We start from the raw sequence: 26,024 nt of genomic DNA, 5'->3' as shown, positions 1-26,024 counted from the left end.
TACCGTTTAGGTACTTTCACCTTAAGAAAAAAACCTAAGTAGTACGAGTGTGGAGCGAGATCTCAACCAAACAGAATAGCAACTCAATATTTTACCACTGTTCGGTATGAATGTATTCAATGAAAGTAGTGAAAGTAGTGAAAGTAGTTCAATGAAAAAGTGAAATCTTGAGAAACAATAAATTAATTATTCCTATTTGATTCTAATGGTTACTACATAATTAATAGGAAGCTCCGATAAGCATAATTATTGACTTAGATTACCCAAACATAATATTATATATATCGCCGATTGGTCAATAAATGTATTTCTTTAGAACATGTATTCCTACATTTCACATACACTTTACTAAAACACTCACAATGGATGAAGAAGCTGAGGGGAAATATTGATAAGATGTGGAAAGAGTTGAAAATGAAAAGGAATATTGTGGATTTGAAAGAAGAAAGGGGGTTCAAATATAGTTCTTCTGATGAGCTTCGTTCTTCTGCTCGTTGAACAGCCAAGTCGCTAGACGTACAAAAGTGCAAGTTTTGAAGTTCCTAAAGTTGAATAGAGTTGAAAAGAAAGTAGAAGAAGAGTATTATACCAAGGAATCAGGTACGATTTAATGGCTAAGCTCAAGGATTTATGACCCAACACTAGGACCCCCTTATCTGTTTTATCCACCCAGGACTTATTGGTTTTATTCGTCAAAGCTCTGGAATAACCGGTTTGGGTTGTTAGGTCGATATCTGCGAACATCGTGCAGGTGCTCCAGCAACATCGCGATCCCAAGGCGCGCGTGGATCATGAGACCCGACGGACAACCAGGGCCAACTACGACCCATCCGCGTGCCACCCCTTTTGAGGTGCAGTGCTCACAATCGTCATAGGCGTTTATACGATAGTGCTACCTTCTCGGCGACAGCGCTCTCCAGAAGCAAGCTGATTGTAGTCTCCGTCGTCGCCCTCTCACGTCGATCGACCGCGTGGCAGACGAAGCCTCGGCAGTACCCACGTAGCAAGCGGAAGCACCCAACTAAGTTTGGCCCAACCGCGGATGAGCAAACATCCTCATATCTTTCCCCCCATCGCAATTCTTCGCCGGCCGGCCCAACCACACACGAACACACACACAGACTATTGTAAATACCCGAGAAAAATAATAAATACTGTAAATAGTAAGAATAGTGTCTTCTGCATTCCCGATCGGTATCCGAGCCGACCCTAAAACAGTGTTCAGAGAGCCACAGCTGGTAGCGGAGCTCAGAGGGAGTCCTAGAAAGTAATAACCCGGAGTAACTGATGCCGATCTTTGCGCAGCTCGCCACTCAGCTGCGCGGATGTAAAACTATAATTGAAAATGGCTGCTAGGTTGGGCCTGGTCAACTGGAACGCTTGCTCGCTCAAGAACAAAACCACAAAGCTGAAGGATTTCCTTGAGGAGAAGGAAATAGACGTGGCGTTCATAACCGAAACGCACCTAAAACCGGAGGTGAACGTCTACATCCCGGACTTTCGCATCGTGCAACTCAACCGACCGACCAGGAGAGGTGATGTGGCCATCGCTCTTCACTATAACATCTAACTGTCGCTTGCTGCCAAGCAGGGAATGAACATTCGAGCAACGCCTAACAATATACCCTTTGTCATCAACAGAGTTTGTTACTGACAATCGCACCTTAGAACAAGCCTTTATCAGAACCTGAACACAATATGACAAGAATCATTTGCCTTGCATGTTCTGACCATCGAGTCATCTGGGGTCGGTTCCAAAGGTGCGTCGATGACAACATGGACTACCAGCGTCATCCGGCCACACCGGAGGAAATCGACGAGCAGCTGCACGCCATCCAAGAGGCGCTGGCACAGGCCCGTTAAATGCACGTCTCAAAGGCATGGCAGGTAAACAACGCTCTAACCATTGATATTTTTGATCCTTTACGAAATGTAACTCGCAGGCAGTACCAACGTGCGAGCGGTCTGCGCTCAAAACACGTTGCAATCGCTTGACAAAAATCATCCAGGCCAGAATGGTGGATCTCAGAAATAATGACTTTTCAAATAAGATCTGCGCTCTCCCAGGCTGTGATAAGCTGTGGCTCTACAATGGCTCCAAGGATCGCTTGATAACTCCTGCAGATAAGTACGCCAAAATAGGTCACTTTGTCAGCTTACACAACCTTGGACAGAACATCGTCAGTCCACACAAAGTAGCCGTTAACGGGCATGCTAACATCATCCATCTTACTCACAATGAATTCTCGGAGGAGTTGGAGATCTCAGCTGGTGAATTGACGGCCTATATCAAACCATCGAAAAACATGAAAGCCTCAGGCTTCGACGGCATCCTGAATCTTGAACTCAAACACATGAGTGCTCCGTTCATCGAGTACCTCTCGCTGCTCTTCAATCAGTGTCACCGTCTCAGCTACTTCCCATCATCCTGATAGTCAGCCAAAGTAATTTCCTTCCGGAATTCTGGGAAGGATCTTCCGTCTCCCAAAAGTTTTCGCTTCAACAGCCTTCTCTTATGGTTATCCAAACGGTTTGAAAAGGCGATTCAGCACCGGTTACTTGAGTTTGCCGAACACCACAACATCGTGCACAAACTGACCCGAGTTACTAACGTCCTCAGATAGAACAAGTTTGTCTCAGAAACCTCCACCATGGCTTTACTCGATGTCGAAAAGGCATTCGACAATGTATGGCATGATGGCCTGGTGTACAAACTACATCGCTACAATCTTCCCAGCTACCTAGCGAAAATCAAGTTGCCTGGTGGCTTTCGAAATTACTTTTGTGCGTTGTAGATTGAACTCCATTTTCGAATCCAATAATACGTCCAAATCTTGCACTTGTGTAACCCTGGTTAGAATTTCGCCGCCAATGTTATAATCAAACCGGATTGGATTCGATATTCTGTGAAACGTGATAACTTGGCATTTTGCTACGTTAATAACATCAAGTTTGTTTTTCCTGCACCACTCGACAAACTGTTGAAGGCGGCTTTGGAATCTTCGATGGAACTTATAACATAGGTACACTGCCGCTAACCGCAAGTCGAGCACATCTGTATATGGGCCTCCATATACAGATGTGCTCGACTTGCGGTTAGCGGCAGTACAGTTTTAAGTCATCTGCGTAAACCAACTTGCAACCTGTTCCCAGCAATAGTGCGACGTCGCATTTTCTTTGTTTAAAGCAATGGAAGATATGATTCCTTCTTTCAATTCATGTAGTTGCTCGGTTCAAGGCGAGGGAAGATATGCTCCTTCTTTCAAGGAATGCATTTTCCCGGCAGAAAGCAAAAGACGATATGGTTCCTTCAATCAATTCAGGCATTTGCTCGGACTAACGCCAGGGAGGATAAGTTATTTTTTTTCCTAGGATGCATTTCCCAGGCATTAGGCAAGAGAGGCATATGCTCGGTTGTGGGCAATTTTTTGATGGATACATTTGTCTAGCAGAAGGCAAGAAAGGATATGATACCTTCATTCAAATCAAGCATTTTCTTCGTTTAAGGCAAGCGACAGTAGGCAAAAGATGATATGACTCCTTCTTTTAATTCAGTCATTTGCTCGGTTTAAGGCAAAAGGAGATATGATTCCTTCTCCCGAATAATGAATTTGGCCTCTCTGTCACTCCATTCTGTCATTCCATAAACGTACAACTCGCGCTGAAAAAATCATCTTTTTACAGCTAGCTGCAGTATTTCAAAAGCGATTAAAATATCTGCTGGGGTATTTTTCTCTCTACTTGAACAGGAACTAACAGTCAGTAAAAATTTCTGAACATCTTCTGGATATTCCAGATTAGATTTATTTTGAAGTCGATTACCAAGGTTGAGTTCGTTTGAAAATGAAAACGTCTTGTAAATTTTCATCTCTTAATGCTCTTGGCAGTTTGTCGCAACCAGAATGTTCCAGAACCGATGTATTAGCTCTTCGTTGGCATCTAATGTTTTACAGATTTGGATTCGGTAACCCTCGCCGAATCGAGCCTCACACTCTCGCAATCATAAAGCTTTTTTCAGTATAAACTGTTTACTTTTCAAGCACTCTTCCTTTCATATCTTTGATATCTGCCACTTTTTAAAATCCATTCGGTAAGATATGTGCTGAAGGCAAATCGCATCCATACATGTAATGGAGATATTCTATAAATAAGTGTCTCAATCTCTGGTGTATATCTTTTATCGTGCTCTTAGGCTATGTACCCTCAGAAGTCCATTGTTTATGCCTTTCTCGTACAACAAAGTTGTACCGAAAGGCTATCATTTCACTACGAAAATGAACTTTTTATAGAAGCCTTGGAGATATCAATCGGCCCAGCTCGACGAGCTGAGAAAATGTCCATCTGTCCGTGTGTATGAGTTTTTTTACAAGGGAGAATGCATTTACGCACGACCCAGCACACGTGCTTAGTAGTTGCCAAGCTACCACACGGAAGTCGGAAGTGTCAGACTCGACCAGTGAAGGTAATACCGACTAAACTCTCTTGGGCTCCACCCATCATTTCCCCCAGGAACTGCCTCCCAGCTTTACTTCCGGGGGTAGGCAGTACTTATTGTACTCGCTCATTCACGCTCATACAGGCACTCATCCTGTATAAGGCTTTTGGGTTCTCTTTCTAAGACTCCCTTTGACAGACCCTGGCACTCTCTCTGACGCACCATATGAGTCTTACTTGGATACTCACCACTAACATATCATGTGAGTCTAACTTGGGTGTTCAGCTCACCCTTTACGCATCATGTGAGACTAACTTGGATGCCTACCCTGCCACCTTATTCACGCTCGCTTATTTGGGTGCTCACTCTAGCACTCCCTGCCACTCCTCCTGACACACGCTCTGACACACCATATGGGACTTACTTAGGCTCTCACTTCTGACATGCCACGCGAGGCTGACTTGGGTGCTCACTCTGCTCTCTCCTGCCATGCTTCGAAGTGTCGATAGCGATAGTGTATGTGTGTGTGTGTGCACAAAATTAGAGAAGAACTGCTGCAACTGTGCACAAAATTAGAGAACAACTTTTCATAACGAGACGAGTCAGCCTTGGGCTGAAAGTCTCGCCAATAAAGACAAAAAAAATCTTTTCATATAGTAATCGTTTGACAGAGAGCAAAGCCTAGGTTGTTACTTCGGACGTGATAGAAAAACGATCGTCAGTATGTCTTTTTAAGGACAATACTCAACTAAAATTTTATTAAATACATTAAACTACCTTCATACCAAATTATACACAAATTACTTACAATCTAGTTTTTCCACAATATCTACCCCTTCTTTGCTACACCTATGAAAAAAAAAAAAAAAACTGTCACTGCTTCTGCCTCATAAGCAGGGGATGAAGGGTTTGATGCCTGGTCTTTCCAATTTCCTATTAGATAATTTCGTTAATCATATAACTCAATCTCTTTGCAAATCAAATTCTCATTGCTAGCAAGTATGATTCTAAATATAGAATTGTTATAAAAAGCTGCCTGTTACTTAGTAGCAGTAAATAAAATGAAAAAAATAGATTGGTATTCATTTGTACCCGCATACGAATGCTATATACGGTCGCTATGCTCGTGCAGGCCTCATACAAGTAAGAATGTGTGAGGTTAATGTGCGGGTAGCGATGGTGTGGTAGACGTGTGCGTGGTATTAGAATCCAATAGCATTCAAATTATAATTGTAAAAAATGAATCCCATTAGAATTCACTTCAATACTTTCTCATTACTCTAATTCTCATTCATATATTCCTATCCCATAGATCGCATCACTTACCAAAGTGAATCCAGATAATATATCCCTTCATACTAACACAATATCCTATCCTAAGACTATCGTGGAGATGCAGAGGTATACTCGGTCTCTAGTAGCAACGAGAGTTGAACTAATAATCCTTCCTTCCCTTGATGACCGTAAGGACGTGGCCGGCGCCGTAATTGACTTAGTAAAATGCATTGAATTTCCGAAATTTGCACATTGAGAATGATAGCTAAAACCCAAGCTCCATTCAATTGGTTCCCTGTGCAATTTCGCAAGTTCTAGTCAATCACGGAGTAGCAACTACGAATTGTACGGTTATCCTGCTCATGCTCATGCTCAATATCTACCCTTCTTTGCTACACCTATGAGTAGCTATTCTGGCGGTTCCTATTCGTGTGAAAGCATTCATTAATTTATCACCCATTGCTATCACCTAATATACACTCACAATAAGCACACAAACGCAAGATATCTCCTTCGGACGATAACTATACAACACGAATCAATTACATACTCTACAGCTATACAAAACACTCTCTGATTAAATACAAAATTATCAAACTATGGCCTTCTGGCCTCAATCCAAGTGCCTTATTCGTCAACAAACAACATAATGCAACGTACACACCAGTCAAGCAGTTTGACGAGCATTGACTCCGCCCCCAAGAAAACGCTTCGGTCGCTGCTTTATTTGAACGTGTGCGAAGTTGTTCGAACAACCACTTGACAGTTGGCGGCTCGGTTGGAATAAATTAAAACAGTTTGATTTTGGTTTGAGTTGTCGGGGGCGGAGTCAAGGTTCGTCGAATATGTTTGAGCATTTAGTGAAGTTGCACAAACCCCATATATTTTTTGGTGGTTGGTGCTCAAGTTGGCGCTTCGGTCGTTCATGTGTGATAGTTTTGGTCGAATTAATTGATTGTTCGTGTCGCTGTTGGTAAAACTTGATGGATGTTTGATTAAACGAGAGGTGGAGTCAATGTTGGTCAAACTGCTTGACCGTGTGTACGTTCCATAACGCCTATTCACTTGTTCGCTCTATGTGTGTGTTGCTATAATGCACAGAAAAACGTTGATAAACAAGGGTGCGTTCGCAGCTTTATCTGCAGTCTATGCTGTTAGCCCTTTCACGACCAGGTATTTATATTACCGCTGGTAACATTCCCCCACCCGTAAACCCTGTGGCTGGTTCAAGCAGCACAGGGATTACCTAAACTAATCAGCTTTCTAATTCATTAGCTTCACTCTACTATTCATCAACAATACTATTCAGCAACTAGTGTGCTTCCTCGTTAGCTTTAGCCTCCGTCTCGATGTAGCTCTGCTACTAACCTGGCGTAACACAACAGTTGACCTTTGCCACATATAGAATTGAACCATTTTGATCTGATCGGTATGACTCAGACAACACTTCCTTGCCTTTGGCCAGGCGCCTTCTCTATGCAGACTGAAGGCCCTGCCGAATCCATCGTAGCTTATCACGTGTAACAATATACAATTATGCGACTTCGCCGCAAACACCGTCCTCAACACCTTACTGTATTATACGGGGACCATGTACTGTCCAGCCGAGATGAGAACGGACAGCTATTGGTTCTCCGGATTTCCCTACTCTAGACTCTTGCGGAGCAATAAGGTGGATGTTGTCGATCCCTATTAGCATTTCGGGCGCAGCTAAACTATAACTGGATATTTCCAAACCTTTCAGATGATTGAAATTACTTAAATCCTTCGCATTCATTTGTTGGGCAGGGAGCTCCAACTTCTGAACCGTTCGAGCATCAATAACATCGAATCGACAAGGCGATCCCTTGGCAGAAACTTCGATCTTTAAAATCCTCGAATTCCTTTCCTTCTGCTGAACACCATTTGTCCAATACATCTGAAGCGGCTGTACCGGTCCTTCAGCTCTCAGCAACTTCGCTAGTTTCCTATTTATCAAGGTTACCGCAGATCCTTCGTCTATCAATGCTAGGGTATTGACTTTTCTACATACATTGTACAAGGTCACTGGAGCCATTCGAAACAACACAGTAGGATTCAGTTGATGACGACTGTGGCATTGAACCTCTAGCGTCCTACACTTTGCCCCAGATCCACTGTGCAGCAAAGGATTGTGAAATTCAGGGCAGCCATCTACCGTACAGCGCTTCCTTATACGACATGGCCGCTCCCCGTGGTCGTATTTGCATCACGGACACAGATCTAACCGCTCTTCCGTCTTCCATCGTTCTTCCACGCTTTGAGACACGAACTCCGAACAGTTTCGACCAAAATGTCCCAATTTCTGGCATACGGAAGACCTCATGTCCCGATGTTGTGTTTCTGTTGACTGATCCGGATTCTTCGCCACATCCTTCTGACTGGACTGATTGTTCTGGACTGGAGAATTCCCTCCATCCATTGTATGGACAAATCCAGTACTGGAATAAGTCGTGATCGTCATAAGACAGAGAGCAAAGCGCCTTTTTCTATTTCAGGCGACCAAATGAAAGAATCGTGGGTTCTTTGATCAATTTCGCATGAAAGGCAGTCATGAAAGGATGTTGTGCTTTATTTTAAAATTAAAATTTCTAAATTATTTTAATAGATATATGCAAAGAATAGTGACTAGTCGATAAATTAATCATATTCCTTTAATTCATCGGGTTAAAAGTGGTAATAAACACAAAAATAAAGCCAATGTTGCACACTTTCATGACCTTTCAAGGGACAAATATTTTTTGAGATTTTTGTAGCATGCCATTCATCCTTCGCGTTTCTATAGATATTGAAAGGGGCAGATATGTAAACATCGCGTGACATCTCTCATTGAAAATGAGAAATTCCAGTACTGATGCTTATCTCGTTTCATGGCTTTCTCGTCTACCTCCGTCTTTTCGAAAGTTGCTTCCAATGCTTTCTCCACAAGATTTTCGTCGCTTATACTCCCCCCACTCCATGGTAGTATGAAAGCAAATTTTGGATCAAACTTTGCATGAGATTTTTAAGATGATCGTCTAAACCCGCAGCTTTGAAATGCTGAGACCCTCCTCATCAAAGTCAACTGTATGGTCGAAATGCGAACTGTAGTTTTCTGCATCGCACTCGAATGACGGTCGAGGGAGGCTTCCACGGCCTATCCTATTCAACTGTCTCAAACTGCTCTGGGACTTTGGTAAAGGAATCAAACTATACTGAGGCAGTCTTGTAGTCGTTGACAGCCGCGGCTCCTCTTGTACCAATTCCAAAATTTCCTCCTCGATCAATCCCAAATCTTCTTTGCTGGCTCCATCTCCTATAACCTGCTTCAATTCCAGACGTCTTTGCAGCACTTTTTTCTGTCGAACAATCTGCTTCCTCTGTAGTTCAAGCATACTACGTTGATTCTCTTCCTCGAGTTCTTCTAAACGGTTCCACTCGTCGAGCTCCTTCATCTCTTTCAACGCACGAGTTCGCGTCGACTCCGCCGACAAAACGCTGACAGTTTTCTTCACACGCTCACGAACGCAACTAGCTTTCTGAACGGGAACAGACTCGGATCGCTCGACGCGCTTACGGTAATGACACAACACTTCCGTCAGTGCATGCAACAAATCTTTTTCTTCGTTTTCCACTCGCTTCTTGCCTGATTCTATGTACGTCTGATCTCCTGTCTCCATATTATCATCGTTTTCATTCTGATCATCCTGCGCTTTAGCCCTACTAAGCTGACTTCTAAGTATTCGAAAAGTTCTCCTTAGCTGACTTACCGACCCCCGAACTACTACTTTCCATTTTGCCAGTATGCTCTAATACCAGCGGATGGATAGCCGTGCTACCCGGAGAGCCCAGCGATGTACGAATGGACCTATTCTCTCCCAAACAGGTCGCGCAATACCAGACGACTTCCGCTACGCTTTCGTCTACGCCGACACACTGGAAATGGTACCATTCTTGGCATCTCTCGCACTGGACGCTACCATCAAATTCTTCATCCTTCTCACAGCACGGGTACAGGTACGTCATGGTAGTAGATTTTGAGCTTGTTACTTCGCACTCCTTCGGACGTGATAGAAAAACGATCGTCAGTTGGGCTTATTCTACGAGTCGAGTGACGTGAGGTAGGTCGATTTTAGCAACTCTCACGTGAGGTGACCATGTTATTCAAATGGGGCTATACGACTCTTCTCACGTCATTCGAGCAATCTCACGTTACTCCACTCGTAGAATAAGCCCAAGTATGTCTTTTTAAGGACAATACTCAACTAAAATTTTATTAAATACATTAAACCACCTTCATACCAAATTATACACAAATTACTTACAATCTAGTTTTTCCACAATATCTACCCCTTCTTTGCTACACCTATGAGTGGCTAATCCTGCGGGTCCTATTCGTGTGAAAGAATTCATTAATTTATCACCCATTGCTATCACCTAATATACACTCACAATAAGCACACAAACGCAAAATATCTCCTTCGGACGATAACTATACAACACGAATCAATTACATACTCTACAGCTATACAAAACACTTAAATACAAAATTATCAAACTATGGCCTTCTGGCCTCAATCCACAAGTGGCTTATTTGTCAACAAACAACATAACGCCTATTCACTTGTACGCTCTACACGGATGAAAAAAGTACTCAAAATTGAGTATTTTAAAACTTACTTTTGAGTTAATTTTTCTCTTCTCTTTCATCCACTCTTTCTTTTGTTGTCAAAACCAAAAGAGCCAAACAATCCAACTTCGCCAGTTCAATACGGGAAGCCAATTTTGAGTTTTATTACCTGAGGTCGAAATTGAGTGAATTAAACTTACATTTGGGTAAATAAATTTTCCGTTGGGTACTTTATTAACATGGGAGTAAAGGCAAACTACTTCGACCCTACTTACTCAATTTTGGCTTCCCGTACGGATGTTCGAGGTTGAGCGAATTAAACTCATTATTGGGTATTTTTCTTCTTCCGTATATGTGTGTGTTGCTATAATGCACAGAGAAACGTTGGTAAACAAGGGCGCGTTCGCAGCTTTATCTGCAGTCTATGCTGTTAGCCCTTTCACGACCAGGTATTTATATTACCGCTGGTAACATAGGTATTTGATCACTATTGAATTTGATAACGATCGACTGTTGCGTTTCAAAGCTATGGAGAAAATGGTAGCACCGAATAAGGTTGGTGTCTTCGCAAAATGCCAGAAAGGCTGTATCACTACTCGGTGAATTAAGTTGGGTTTTTCATATTTATTTTCTTGATACTTGATAGATAATAAGCTGCCACCTCTTTGTGAGCCTACGCCTAATGGAGTATCATTCACCAGCTGCATAAGCCATTGTGTATTCGACCTATAACGAAGTCTACGACATCTTCCGAGCTATCTACTCTTTCTATATTAACTGTTCAAAAGAGCATATTTGCCATACGTATGGAGTTGGTTTCCTGCCCTTCGCAGTTCGCCGTAAATTACATATAAGAATAACCATATTTAATGTTTCAAAATTAATAACTTTTTCCGAGAAAGTGATCGGAATCGCAGATTTGCAGCGATAAGCAGCTGGAATTGATTCTTATCACTGGGAAGTCCATAAAAAGAAAAAGTAGTTCCTTAGCAAAACTTTGAGATTTTGTTTTGTATGGAATATGTCTCATAAAACATTGTTTTCGGGCGTAGAATATTTTTCAAAGAGTTGGAAAAGAGTTACTGTAGCTAAAGATATGGGCAGTTGAACAATGCATCGGTTTTTCAAAAAATTAAAACTGTCTGGTTCTGATTAATTAAAATTTATTCTAAGTTATAAATCGTTGGGCCTTCTTTCATGAATCATAATTCATCTTTTGGGGTCTCCAGTTAGTCTAGCGAGTTCGATTCTCAGTCCGGTATAGAATGTTTTCGGGTTGGAAACTTTCTCGACACCCTGAGCATAGTGTATCCATTGTACTTGCCACTCAAAATACATACTCATGCGATTCACGGGCATAGAGAAGCATTAATAACTGTGGAAATGCTAATAGAATACTAAGGTGAAAAGCAAGCCAAGTTCCAGTTGAAATGTAGAGCAATTGAAGAAGAATTCATCTTTTGGGGAGGTTTTACTCATGATGATTTTCAGTTTTCAGAATAAGGGCTGCCAAAAAAAAAATTAACGGAAGCAATGGAGCACAACAACATCCAATCTCAAACGCGACACACTATGATCCAACTTTGCATTTTTTTAATTCAATCCAGAAAACAAAACTCCTTCATCTTGTATTTTTCTGTATCATTTCATCAACCACTCGAGCTGGTCAAATCATTGTACTTCTGCCGGAACAGCAAAGCTCACAGAGTGCTGGTGAACATTCCACAGCAGTCCTCATGGCAGCCGTTGTCATCGAAGGGTCGAAGTTTATTATCGGCAACACCTAGAAGCAATCTAACACATTCATTAAAATTAATTGAACTCGAGCACCACCTGATTGCATCCCAAGTCATCTCCAATGAAGCGTAGCCTCCGGTATCATCACCGATGGCTCTTCTGTTCCTTCTTATGGGCGAAGGAAGCGGCTGGATGACGAAATGGACACACCAGTCCGGCAGGTGGCGTTGGCGCTTGCACAACATAGAGACAGGGGAACAGGCAACAATTGTCACTCTGTCTCCGAGTGTGCTCTTTTCCAGATCCGATACACTTCGATGACAACCCTCTCAGCCAGTCATCAGTTGCTGTGCGGTGGTTCAGATGAAGGGTAATTGTTATTAATATTAAGTACATACAATAGCATGAACCAAAGTTTAGATTCCCCTTTGATTTTAAAATCACGTTATGCAGTATGTACATTGTACAATTCATCTAGTTTTCAACTTTTAATAAAAATTAAATCGAGCGCGGCCCAATGCAACAATTCCTTTTTTATAATCTGGAAAAAGTGATTAATCTTGAAACAGACTTCGTAGTCGATGGTTATGTGTGGTTATATGTGGTTGGAATGCAGGGATATTGGGAGTCCAAGAAAGAGGACACGTTTTTTCCTAATCTGCATTAAGTATACATCTATTTCAAATTGGCCAGATCAATAACCGCGCTCTAAGGTTATGATCTGAATGCAGACAATTGTATTTTAAATTTCGTGGATACAATGCATGAACATATGTATGTAGACTTGAAACAAATAATGCTAAGACCAAAACCACTGTGCAACAGTGGTGAAACAGCAAAGAGCAATTGGTCGTTCCGGACGCGCCACCCTCCCGTTCCGGAACCACTCGGAATCCAATAGAGGAGCGTTGCTGTGTTTCCCAGACCATCCCCGCCTCGGGGCAGACACCACCGTCGTGAAGAAGTTTCCAATTTGTTCCGCTGTATCCTTTCGTAGTTTTTGCTATTTATTTTTGCCATTGTACAAACAATAAATAAATATAAAAGTTCTCTTAATTAAATTATGTTGATACTCTGCGTATTTTTCCTGTCGAGGCTGCATCTCGCCCATCGCTGGGTCCAAGTTGGGACATCATCCCGGGCTGCGAAGACAAAGCATAACTTTCGACGACGATGGCACAGAACTCGGTCCATCTGCCGCCCGCGTTGGCTGTTTACTGGCTGCAGCTGGACGAGGAGAAGACGCAGACCGCACGTGGTCGATCCCTGTGTGGTAATGCAGCTGCATTCGCACACTGCAACCCTACAGTGGGTGTTGATGTTCGGACACTTGTCGTATATCCTGGTAAAAGCGTCTAGAGAACATGGGTGGAAAACAGCGCAACAACATGGCGTTGTGTGAACTTTCGAAAATGCATTCTGCTGTAGGGATAGTGTGGTGGGTTGGCCGGTAGAGTCGAGTCATAGATACGTAGCTGCAATGCGATGAAGTGTATGAGTGTAGGTTAGTGAGATGCATAATTAGGAAAAGCTAACCTTGCTCGTTAATTAAGTTCGAAAATTCGATATTATGTTTTATGTTTTTTTTTTCTCGGTAGCTCCGCTTCATGCAACTTTGTCAATCTAGTGTTTTAGTGTGATGTGTTTAGTTTTTTTTCTAAACCGTATTATAAGTAGCGCTGGCGGCGAATGAGATAGAACCACTCGACACAATAAAACAATTGCTTTCGAGTTGTTGCCCTGAATATTGAGAAAACAAAGTTATTGAGAACCAGTTCGCGAGAAACGCCCCCACCCTCTCACGAAACAATGTTCTCCAGTCAGGCGGAGATTTTCGAAACTTTTTTTTTGTGAAAGTAGATGTTTCCTAAAACATCGTTTTTTCATGGCGGTGAAAAAATGTCAAATTATCGTTACGCGATTTTAAAGCTTGCCGTTCCTCTGAATGAAGAAGGGCTAGGAGGTAGACTAGTGTACCACCGCGCAACGCCACAAATTGACCATTTAATCTTTTAGAAAATGTGAGATTTGTTCTTTTGGAATTTAGAGATTGTTCCTAGGACGTTATCGGAAATTGCTACTAGAGTTCCTTTGGTATTTCAGTCTAATCTTGTTTCTGAATACGCCTTGTATTTTTGGCTTAGCAGTCTTATTATTCAATCGAACGGATTATAATGTTCTTGTTCCAACGATTCGGTCCACATTTGGGACCATCTTCATCTAAAATTAAAAATTATTATTATAAGTTTAACAAATTTGCAGTTTTACAATTAACAATAAATTAAACAAGTTTAAATAATTACTCGCAAAGAATGGATCGCTCTAGTCCTAATACTTTCAGCCTGTCGTGTTGACTGTATCTGTTGTACATTTGAGAATCTGGTCATTTTGTTTTATATTATTATATGAATTTTGAGTAGTTTTTGGCTTACTCACAGTGTTATAGTCTCTAGCCGGAATGAGATATCGATTTTTCATTGGTTATGCTATCTAATTTTGTTCACTAAATGTGTTCACCAACCCAAATCGGGTTGTGATTTCACTATAAACAAGTTAAGTTCATTTTCAATCATTTGTTGAGGTCGATTTGCCCAAAATCATCAAAAAATAACAAATTAAAAACATGTCTTTGAAATTGCCCTCACCAAATGCTACGCGCGATTTTTTAGAATGACAGGTCTCTTGCTCGATTGAAATGACACTGCACTATGGTCCAGGATACAGATTTACGCGGAAAGATGAATTTTACGCCAAAACTATATTTTTTAGAAAAAAATGTTGTTCTACAAAATTGTTCGAAATAGTGAGGCCATCATTATCGTTCTACCAAAAAATAGGGTGGCCCATCATATAAAAAAATAGATTTTTTTGTTTAAATTCTCAGAATATTGACATGTTATAATCTACAAAGTTGTAGCGAAGCTTATTTTAATCATTTTTGCAAAAAAAAAACTTTTTCTGTAGCTCTTGAGTTGGTTGATTTAGAGCAATTTTACCTAATTGGATTAGGGTGTACCTAAAAAAACAGTATTTTTATCTACTTTTTTTATTTTAGATTTTTCGAAAAAGTCGTCTTCAGGTGACTTTTAGAGCTCAAAAAATGTAACTTTTGATGGGTAAATACGCTCAATATCTTTTTCCGATCAAAAGTTATAATCGTTTTTCTGTCAAAATTACATTTTTTTTCATAAGTTGATATCTCCGGTTAGGGCAGACCAAAAAAATATATTCACACGGCATCTGAAAGAGAAATTAATATTCTTTATTATGTCAAAAAATTAAGGATATGTTATTTTTTTATCTCAAGTTTCACCAATTTTACTAAAATCATGTTTTTTAAATAAATTGATATAACTCGACAACGGAAGAAGATACAGACGATATTCTTATAGCAAAACACGCGTTTTAAAAAGCCTCAAAAGTTTTCAGAAGGTGACATCCGTGAGAAATGAAAAATGAAATGAGCAGATCATAAATTTTCTTTTTGAGGGACACCCTAATCCTGGTAAGTAAAATTACTCTAAACAAGTGAGCTTGAGAGCTACATAAAAAGTTCATATAGCAAAGTTGATGGGAAAAGCTGCGCTACAACTTTGTAGAACATTTTATGTCAATTTTCCGTAAAATAAAAAAATAAAATTTCACATTTTTATAAAATGGCCCATCCTATTTTTCAGTAACTTTATAATAAAGGCCCAAGTATCCAGAACAACTTTGTAGAACAAATTTTGTTTCTTAAAAGTATGCTTCAGACCGAAAATGCATCTTTTCTCGTAAATCTTGCAATACGATGATAATGATAAAACTTATAAAAAGTGTTTAAGCTGTAGATTTTTCATTTTTCACGAATGTCATCTTCTGAAGACTTTTGGGGCTTTTCAAAACGCGTGTTCTGCTTTAATACCATCGTCTGTATGTTGTCGAGTTATATTAATTTATTTGAAAAACATGATTTTAGTAAAATTGATAAAACTTGAGATAAAAAATAACATATCCCCAATTTTTGACATAATAAAGAATATTAATTTCTCTTTCAAATGCTGTGTAAATATATTTTTTGGTCTGCCTAACCGGAGATATCAACTTATGAAAAAATGTAATTTTGACAGAAAACGATTATATCTTTTGATCGGAAAAAGATATTGAGCATATTCACCCATCAAAAGTTGCATTTTTTGAGCTCTAAAAGTCACCTGAAGACGACTTTTCGAGAAATGTAAAACAAAAAAGTAGATCAAAAATACAGTTTTTTGAGGTACACCTAATCCAATTAGGTAAAATTGCTCTAAATCAGCCAACTTAAGAGCTACAGAAAAAGTTTTTTTAGCTAAATTGATTGTAATAAGGCTTGTTCGCGACAAAATCTGGACACATAACTTTAAGAATAAAAATAAACTGCTGTTGGTTTAATTCGGTACGTTTTTCACTTCAAATGGCTTCATTCCTTATCGATGCTTCGATGTATGCACGAAACATGGTGACATTTGAATTTTTTAAGAAATAATACGTGCCGAATGATCTGGCATCCTCAGTAAAATTTGTTTCGAGCTCGTATCCTTCTGGTGGCTCATAAAATCCGTTTTGTTCCAATCTCTGACGTTTTAGATATTGTCGAACAAGCATCGACAAATTTTAAAACGCTTTGAGCAGTGTTCACATGAAAACAAAATGTGTGTTTTTATGGATCGAGAGACCCGAATTTTAATTACGACTGCACACAATTCTTTCCGAACCTGCAATTCCTTCGACGCCATTATTCACTACGTACTTGTAGCACTCATAAGAAATATATTTTCAGAAAGTACAGACATAGATTCATCAATCTACGAAATATTTCACTCGTTGATGAGCTATTTCAAAAGTTATACGTGTTTAAAGGTGTCCAGATTTTGTCGCGTACAAGCCTTAAGCTACGCTACAACATTGTAGAACATAACATGTCAATATATCGAGAAATAAAAAATATTTTTGCTAAAATTTTTTATATGATGGGCCACCCTATTTTTTGTTAGCACCATAATGATGGCCTTACTATTTGAAACAATTTTGTAGAACAACAGTTTTTTTTTAAAGAATATAGTTTTGGCGTAAAATGCATCTTTCCGCGTAAATCTGAATCCTGGACCATAGTGCACTGACAGTAAATTTGGAACTCCATTTGGATCATTTCCTGTCTTTGTTTATAGTGCTTTAGGTGAAACCTGAGACGAGACCTGCAAAGACAGCTTCTTTTTCGTTGTTTTGACACTTGTTCTTTTTTTTCATCACTGTTGACCAGCGAGTTTCAACTGTTTCCTTGACTGTTTCACCTAAGCGCCGGGTGGACTCTTCTAAGCACAATAAAAGTGTATCCAATTCACGAATTAGTAAATTCATTTTCATGAGGATTTTCATACCGGGAACAAAACACACTTTGAAATGATCGTCGTGATTTATTTTACTTTTTATATTTATATTCTTTTCTTTAGATACCTACTCTTCAAAATTTACACAGCACCAGACGACCGAACCGGTAATTTGGCCGAAAAACCGTTTGCCCTAACAAGTCGTCTAGCCGAAACGATCGTTTGGCCGCAGAAGTTATTGTTATTGGCATGTTATTTGGCATACGGCCCAATGTCAATTTCCCAAGGGCCCCATACGCCTGTCACTGACGAACAAAGCTCGTGTACTCTGCATCGAAGCTTAGAACCAGTGTGAGTGCGCAATCGTTAATGCGACCATTTTTATATTCGATTAGTTACTGCAAATAAATTCTTTTTCGAGTCCCTATAATCAAGCAGGTACCTCAAGCATATCACATCGTTATATTGCTGCATAATTGAGTGTTTAATTTTGATAAAATATCGAAAACAAAACAAAGAATTAACACTGTTGTTTACATTTTAGAACCAAATCCAGATGTCGCACATGTCGGGGTAGGGATTCCGTGCTCCGCATTCTCCCCCTGCAATTTCCGAATAAATACTAGCATAGCATGAACCCTGACACAAGACGTAGGTGGAGATGCAGAGATAATCATATCCTCGTTTGGCGAAATGGCCATTTTGTCAATGACAATTGAACGAAATTCCGTAATCTTTCTACTTTTAAAGTCGATACTGGCCTTCAAGCCAAATGTCATCCACTGAGGAAAATGGATGTATGATTTTCAATCAAACGCCTAATCAATTGTACTTCGTTCAGTTGCATTGCTATCCCCGTTCAACCAACTGGGATCTTACTAGAGTTGCTCTCGACAAAATTTCATGGATATCCTCCACTGAAACTCCTACCGACTTGGATGATGCCGTTGATACTCAACGTTGCATATGTAGGCTTTTAAGCTTGCCTTGCGTTCTGAAAACCTCAAGAGAGACCCCGTGGTGGAATTCCGATTTGGCTAAGCTCAGGAAGCAGTGTAGAAGGAGTTGGAACAGATGTCTCCGGACGGATTCTTTCAAGTTGGCTCAAAAGCTTACAAGAAGACCCTACGATCTGCTGAACGATTCGTTGGAAAACCTTTGTCCAAAATGTTTCCAATTTGAATGAACCAGTCGATTGAATAACATTCTTGCGAGATCCAAGGACTTCCAAGTTGCGAAATTCGCAAGCCAAATGGCGACTACACTTCTTCTGACGAAGAAGCGTTAGAGCAATCATTTGATACACACTTCCTTGATGTGTAGATATAGCATCTTCGGATGTTCTGATGTCTTTTCGTAGAGTTATGGGTCTTGGGCTCAGGCTCATAGAATCATAACTACTAAATCAATCATGGCTCTAAATGGTTTTGCTCACAAATCTCCAGCGGAAGATGGGATCTATCCCGTTCTTCTTCAGAAGGGTTTTGAGCATATCAAACATGTTTTGAAAAACTTTTAGTATGCAGTTTTGCTACTGGGTATATTCCCATATCCTGGCGGGATGTCACTGTAAAGTTTATCCCAAAAGGAGGACGTGCTTATGAAGAAGCAAAGAGTTTTAGACCCATCAGTCTTCTTCTGAAATGCTTAGAACGCATTATCGATCATCACATTCGTGATGACTGTTTAAACATGCCTCTTCATGTTAATCAACATGCTACCAATCTGGAAAGTCCACCGTGACTCTTCTACACAAGGTTGTCTACGACATCGAAAAGCATTTGCTCAAAAGCAATCATGCTGGGGTGCGTTCTTAGATATTAAGGGTGCTTTTGACAACGTGTTTTTCGATGCAATATTGGAAGCCGCACGTTTTCATGGGCTCTAATATAATTACAATAAGTCACCAGATGCTGAAAACCGGCATCTCTACTCGACATTACGTCAAGCAGCGATTAGGAAATTAAGTGTCTGTGGCTGCCCCAAGAGTATTATCTCCACTTTTGTGGAACCTCGTTGCAGATACTATTGAGGGTTACTCAATAATGTTTCCTACCTATGGATTTGCCGACGACTTTCTAATATTGATAGTCGGTTTGTGTATTACTACTTTACTCGACCTGATGCAAAACGCTCTTCAGGCAGTCGAAAGTTGGTTGTCAATATGGCCTTTCGGTTAATCAGATAAAACAGCTATGAACTTTTCACGGAAAAACGTAACCGTAATGGTATTCGCCCATTACATCTTTTGACTCTGAAATCAATGTAACGGATCAGAATAAGTATGTGGACTAATTCTTGATTCCAAGCTATCCTGGACTCTAACAATGAGTTCAGAGTCAAAAAGATGTATACTGTCGGCCAATGCCGACGAACTTGGTAAAACTTGGGGTCTTAAACAAAATATATTAAATGGATTTACACAACAGTTGTACGACCAATTTTGGCTTATGGATGTCTTGTGTGGTGGCAAAAGGGTGAAGTGAGGACAATTCAGTCAAAATTAGGCCATCTTCAAAGGATGTGCCTGTTGTATTTACTCACTTTCGAGTGAGTTCAAATAAGTTTGTACATTCGATATTAATAACGCGATCGCCGAATGGTATAAATCGCATTCAAAGAAGTTACACATACGTAAAACAAACCAGTTTAAATAGGATGCCAATAAACCATGTGAGAACAGTTGATGCTGAAAACCTGAACCTATATCTAGTGTTTTAATATCGTACTCCGGACTCTACAAATTTGGCGACGAAAAAAAAAAGTTATAAATTTTCTAGTGAATATAGTGACCCAGGAAGAAAATAACCTGGCTGTTTTGCTGCAATTTCGGCGTTAAAGAGACCAAGCAGACCGAGAAAGGAACGACCGAACGGATCGAAGACCATCCACGTTTTCCAGTACGGAAAATTTGTTCACCCGACAGCCATCTTTTCATCAAGCGGACACTTACTCAGAGAGGATTACAGGATTGTGCGGTTTTTCCGGTGAAATCGACCGGTGTGCTTTTCCCAGAACTTTTCCATTCTGTGACAAAACGGTCGGTTAGTGGAGTTTTACCGGTAATCCGGACCATATCGTTGTAAATTCAGGCCGGAAATCGAGCAAGCGCGTAAAGAAATTGGAAGCCGGAAATCCAGCAGTTGTGGTGAGTCATTCTTTTTATTTGGCATTTATCGTACTGTGGCGCTCCTTGAACACAATTAAAACTATTGTGCAATTTGTAAGTGTAAATCATCACGAACTTCGATACAGAAATAATCATAATTTTATTTGGCTGTTATACAAGAGTGGTGAAGTAAGCATGAGTTCTTCCGGTATTGCTTGTTCAATGGGCTTATAGGAGAAGCATAGACTTTAATGATTGGTATACCCTATGAAATACATTTTCTTGGTCAATAAAATCATAATCCGCATATTCAGGCACGATGTTAAGAGCCACTTTTGTAAAAAGTTTCTCCTAATACATTCCAGGTACTAATTGAAACGCCAGCGCAATGGCGCATAAGAACCAATTGCGAGTGATGAAGGATTCTGGGTGGCAACCACGGTAGTACTAACCCGCGGCGAACCAGATATGGTACAGTAGAAGATCGAGACAAATGTCGAAAGGAACACGCTATGGATTTTGGAAACGTTGACGATTATTCGGAAGATCCTAGGGGATCATCGACGAACCGCAAAGAAGACATCATGAAGGCTCGGATAAACTAGAAATGACTTCGAACGGTCTCCGAAGGTCGAAACGTCGACGTAAAGAGAAGAAGGACAGTGATTATATTTATAGTGAAGTTACCTTTTCTGAAGTTTCTCGATTAATTAATCGATTCCAATATTATATTTTTTGTTTTGCAAATATTTGGTTACTAAAGAAAGATTAAATGAATTAATTTTGAAAAGGATAAGGAATTGTTGTATTTACTCACTTTCAGTGAGTTCAAATAAGTTTTACATTCGATTTAACGCGATCGCCGAATGGTATAAATCGCATTCAAAGAAGTTACATACATGTAAACAAACCAGTTTAAATAGGATGCCAATAAACCATTGTAGTGATCGCAGTGCCGCGGCTGTTCCTGGAGGATTTTGCAACGGATGGCTTACGCGCCACCTCCGAAGAGGACCACCCGTCGGGTTAGTTTGCCCGCTATAGACTGGTTAATGAACCAGTCCGGAAATTATTCAACACACCAGGAACACACGTAACCGACCACCCACACTCAAATTATCTAACCCACGATACCGACAACCAAACTCTACAATCCTGACCAACAACCAACACCTCCCAATCCTATCACGTGTCCACAGTATAAAATTATCATCACTGGTAGCAATCTTCCCACCCCATCTTTCCCTCTCGCTTGAAAGACAAGCAATTCGGATCAACATACGCGGACAGATAATACTAACGCGGAACGTGAAATACCCTCAGACTCTCTCAATCACATCGACTAACTAGGAACTAATTTACGAAACAAAAACATAGTTTATTTCGATAGACATTTGTATAATTCGCTTCAAATCACATCTGGGCCGCCTACTTAGTCCCCTTCTCTTCCCTAGCTTGTCGGTCTTCACTACTATCTCTAACTCTAGCGCTTCTCGGTGTAACGTGTCTTGCTTACAACGACTAATTCAAGTAGCCATTTCAGCCACTGCGATGGACTCCGACTGGAGTTTGACGGTTCGCCTATTTTCGCTGACTACAACCTCGGAACCGCGAACGGGTCCGGAAAAAGTTTGAAAACACTTGGTTCGGCCAACTCAATCGGCCGGGGTGACTGGGGTCGCCGGTTGGAGTAGGTTAGACGTTGCTACTCCTTCCACCTTCGTCAAGGCGGGAACCTGCAGTCCAGAGCGTGCAAGGGTTGGCGATGGCGACGAGCAATGGTGATGGCGTGCAGGCGGTGGCTTTGTCGTCTTTAACACACAAGACAGTCGCACAGCTCACAAAAACTCTACCGCACAATTTACAACTAGGCTAGCCAATTACACCACGGAACAAACTAAAGGATCGCGCCCTTCTTTCACCACGGTCAGGATCAAAGTGAACGAGTCGATTGCAAATAATCCTCAGATTAACGTTCTTTGGCAATGTAACCGGAAATTGAAGCGCGACGGATTACGTGACCCTGATTGTAAGAGATGATTATAACATCTCCCTCCATTCGAAGCGGTTTGGTCTGCTACTCATATTCCGATTGCAAGTCGAACCCTTTCTCATTCTCGACTTTATGTAACGTGTCACGAATGGTGATCCGCTTCAAACCTTATACGTTTGGGCGTACAACTAACCTCTTCACCAACGTTCTATTTAAATTGCATGCAAGTCTGCACCAACTACGGTTCGTTTTAATTGGTATTCCATGTTGTGTTGTATCAGAAATTTACGAATTTGAATTAGGTCTAAAATAATTATTAACATTTAACAAAGAAGTATATATTTACAGTTTTAGATATTTATATTTACAATTAGAAACTTAATTTACAAGAATTTCAAAACAAATATTGACTACCGTTACACCATGTGAGAACAGTTGATGCTGAAAACCTGAACCTATATCTAGTGTTTTTAATATCGTACTCCGGACTCTACAGTGCCTAATGGAAATGACTGGTGCGTTGTCTTCGCTCCCGACTGCTCTCGAGGTTCTCTTCGACGTTGTCCCATCACCCATCTCAAACAAGAAGCACTTTCTTGCTTACCGATTATGGGTTCTCGGTTTCATGGAAGATAATCCTGTAAACCGCAGTTCTACACTTCGTTGTTACAACTCATGGTTGATTGGACAGAACATTCCTCGCTCCAAGTGATCTCACACTCGCTAGTAGTTTTCCTTATAGGACATTTTCAACAAAATTCCCTCGCGGGATGAGTGGACATCTGGCTATTTGGAGAGGAGTATTCGGACAGCATTGTTTGTTACACTGACGCTCCCTCTTCGAAGGTAGAGCGGTGCAGGTGTCTACTCGCGTGAGCTAAAATTGGAACAGTCCCACTCACTGGGTAGACCCTGCACTGTCTTTCAAGCGGAGATATTTGCCATTATGTGAGAGTGCAATCTGCACTGAAACACATAATGGGCAAAGTAATATACTTCTGTTCAGATAGTCAAGCACTATCAAAGCCCTCCCTTCGCCAACTCAAGATCGAAGTTAATCGCGTGAACTCAAATTGAGGAACTGAATTCAGTTAATACGTTGCACCTTATATGGGTACCTGGCCATTCTTCCATAGCTGGAAACGATGGCTGATGAGTTAGCTCGCCTGGAACATCACAAGACTTTTTGGTCCTGAGCCAGCTATTCCAATATCTAAGTGTTGAGTAAAGCGTTTGCTTAGCTCTTGGGCTTCCACTCCGCACAAACGGTATTGGAGTAGTTTGGATTTATGTCGACAAACAAAATTGTATATCGAGAGCCATCTCCGGTAGTAGCTAACTATTTAGCTAATCTGTCTAAACAGAATTGCGGTGTCTTGTCAAGGCCTTGACGGTCACGACTCAACTATCACATGGCAAATATTCAACGTGTTGAATCTTTTGTCTAGTGGTTTGAATCGATATGGAACTTCTTATCATCTGATATATAACTGCCCGTTATGCAACTGCGTTTCCAAATTTGGTGAACACTTACTAAGTGAAATTGACTACAGAAACCTGAACCTTCAAAGTATTCTGTTGTTCATAACCCGTTTGTAGGAGCTATGAGCTTTGTACCTGTTGTATACGTTGTATGTCCTCTTCAGGTACCTCTCCCAAAGTTCCCATTTTACCCATCCATATTCATTTCCTTTTGTTCACTTCCTTTTCCGTCAGGTGCGTGATGAAAGGCTGTGAAGGCGATGGCAAATCTCCGAATTGGGGTGAACGTGCCCTGGAGCCGACGTTTTGATACCTGATATTTGAATCGATTGAATGCAACGCAACGTATTTGAACCGGTATGGTTCTTATGCAGATTATTAAAATCTACCATCCGCTAGTTGGGTTGTACAATACCGCCGCACTGCCAATCCGGAGATGGCGAAATTGATTCTCGTCTGGTCCAGGATGGTTTATGCAGTGTAATTGTCACAAAGAATCATATTCATGCAATTAGTGGGCATAGAAAATGTTAAATGAATAACTGCAGTAATGTAATGCGGTTATGTTCCAGTTAGAAATTTATTGTAAAAAAAGAAGAAAAAAATGTGTCATATCAAACATCATGCTTTAGAAAGATATTGCATTATATGATACCTTAGTATTTTCTGGGTAACATTTTTTTACAACAATTCAAATGATTACTTGCATATTTTTCGGCATCTTGCCTGCATATGCACATCACATGTTTCGAAATGGACAAATGGATATGAAATTTGCGAAAAGTATCCACGTGTCTTTGAGGAACTCGAATCCTCACATCCTACTCTCTAGATAGGCGTGATAACCCCTACACAACAAGACCACTTAAAGGTCACGTTTGCGGAAAAGCCAACAGAATCCGATTACCCAAACCTCCACCGAAGTTAGTTTTTTGAATGAATATCTTTCGTACACTGAAAATTTTCCACGAATTGAATCATGTTTTCACGGGATCTAACGTGTTTCAACAGTCTTCATTTACATTAATGAACCCGTTGAGTTAACAAGAAATAAACTTGATTTAATACTACTTGGAAAAACTGTTCATCATAACATGTTTTGAACATGATTCTATGTAGCTGTCATTGGTGATGACAAAACATGGCGACTATCAAATGTTCCTGTTGGAAGTCAAGATGCACGACAGATAGATCAACCCAAACTTTGAGTTCAATATATGCACTGTGAGAATATCGAGAAATTTTTCCCAAATTTGGAGTTTTCCTTCTTTCCATGATTGTTCAAAACTAGAGCAAGATGCAAACACAAACACCAAACACACCAGGTTGCTCAGCCCAATAACACAAATTTGAGTAAATTCAATATTCTCTATTTTGGGTTGATTAAGGTCCTTTGGATAAATTAACTCAGCTTTGGGTAAATTGTTTACATGGATTAAAGGCAAACTACCTAGTGCGAAAAGTCATTATACTCAAATTTGGGTTATTAGCAAACCACGGTTTTAGTGCAAACAACCAACTTTTGGAGTTTTGGTTTTCAGTGTGGATTAGCTACTATGTCATTAAGAGTGGCGGTTATTCAACGCTTAATTCGAGTGCAATTTATTGAATTATATAAAAATGGTAAGTACATATTATAAATCTATTCTAATACAGATCATTAAAATTACTTTTCCAAAATTGAAAATATCGTTACCACTTCTTATCAGGAGTACAAAGGAAGGAAAACAACAGCAAAACCTGGTCATCTTTGTCCAGGATACATCAACCACCAGAGATGTCTTGTATATACATATTATAATTGGTTTTATTAATTATGTACATTGAAATCAGTATAATAAATCTTCTAATCAGCCAAATGTATTTTTTATGATTGTTTTAAAAGGTAAGAATAACGCGGGGCATGAGTTTCGACGTTATATGCTACGACAGCATTCCTTTGCAATCTAACGTGTTTTCATTTCGGTTCTTAGTTTGGTCATTGTATCAGACGATTGATGTTTTGGCACTTGGGACTGGAT

Source organism: Armigeres subalbatus, chromosome 2 (assembly GCF_024139115.2).
Source record: "Armigeres subalbatus isolate Guangzhou_Male chromosome 2, GZ_Asu_2, whole genome shotgun sequence".
Lineage (NCBI taxonomy): Eukaryota > Metazoa > Arthropoda > Insecta > Diptera > Culicidae > Armigeres > Armigeres subalbatus.
This window is presented reverse-complemented; position numbering follows the sequence as displayed.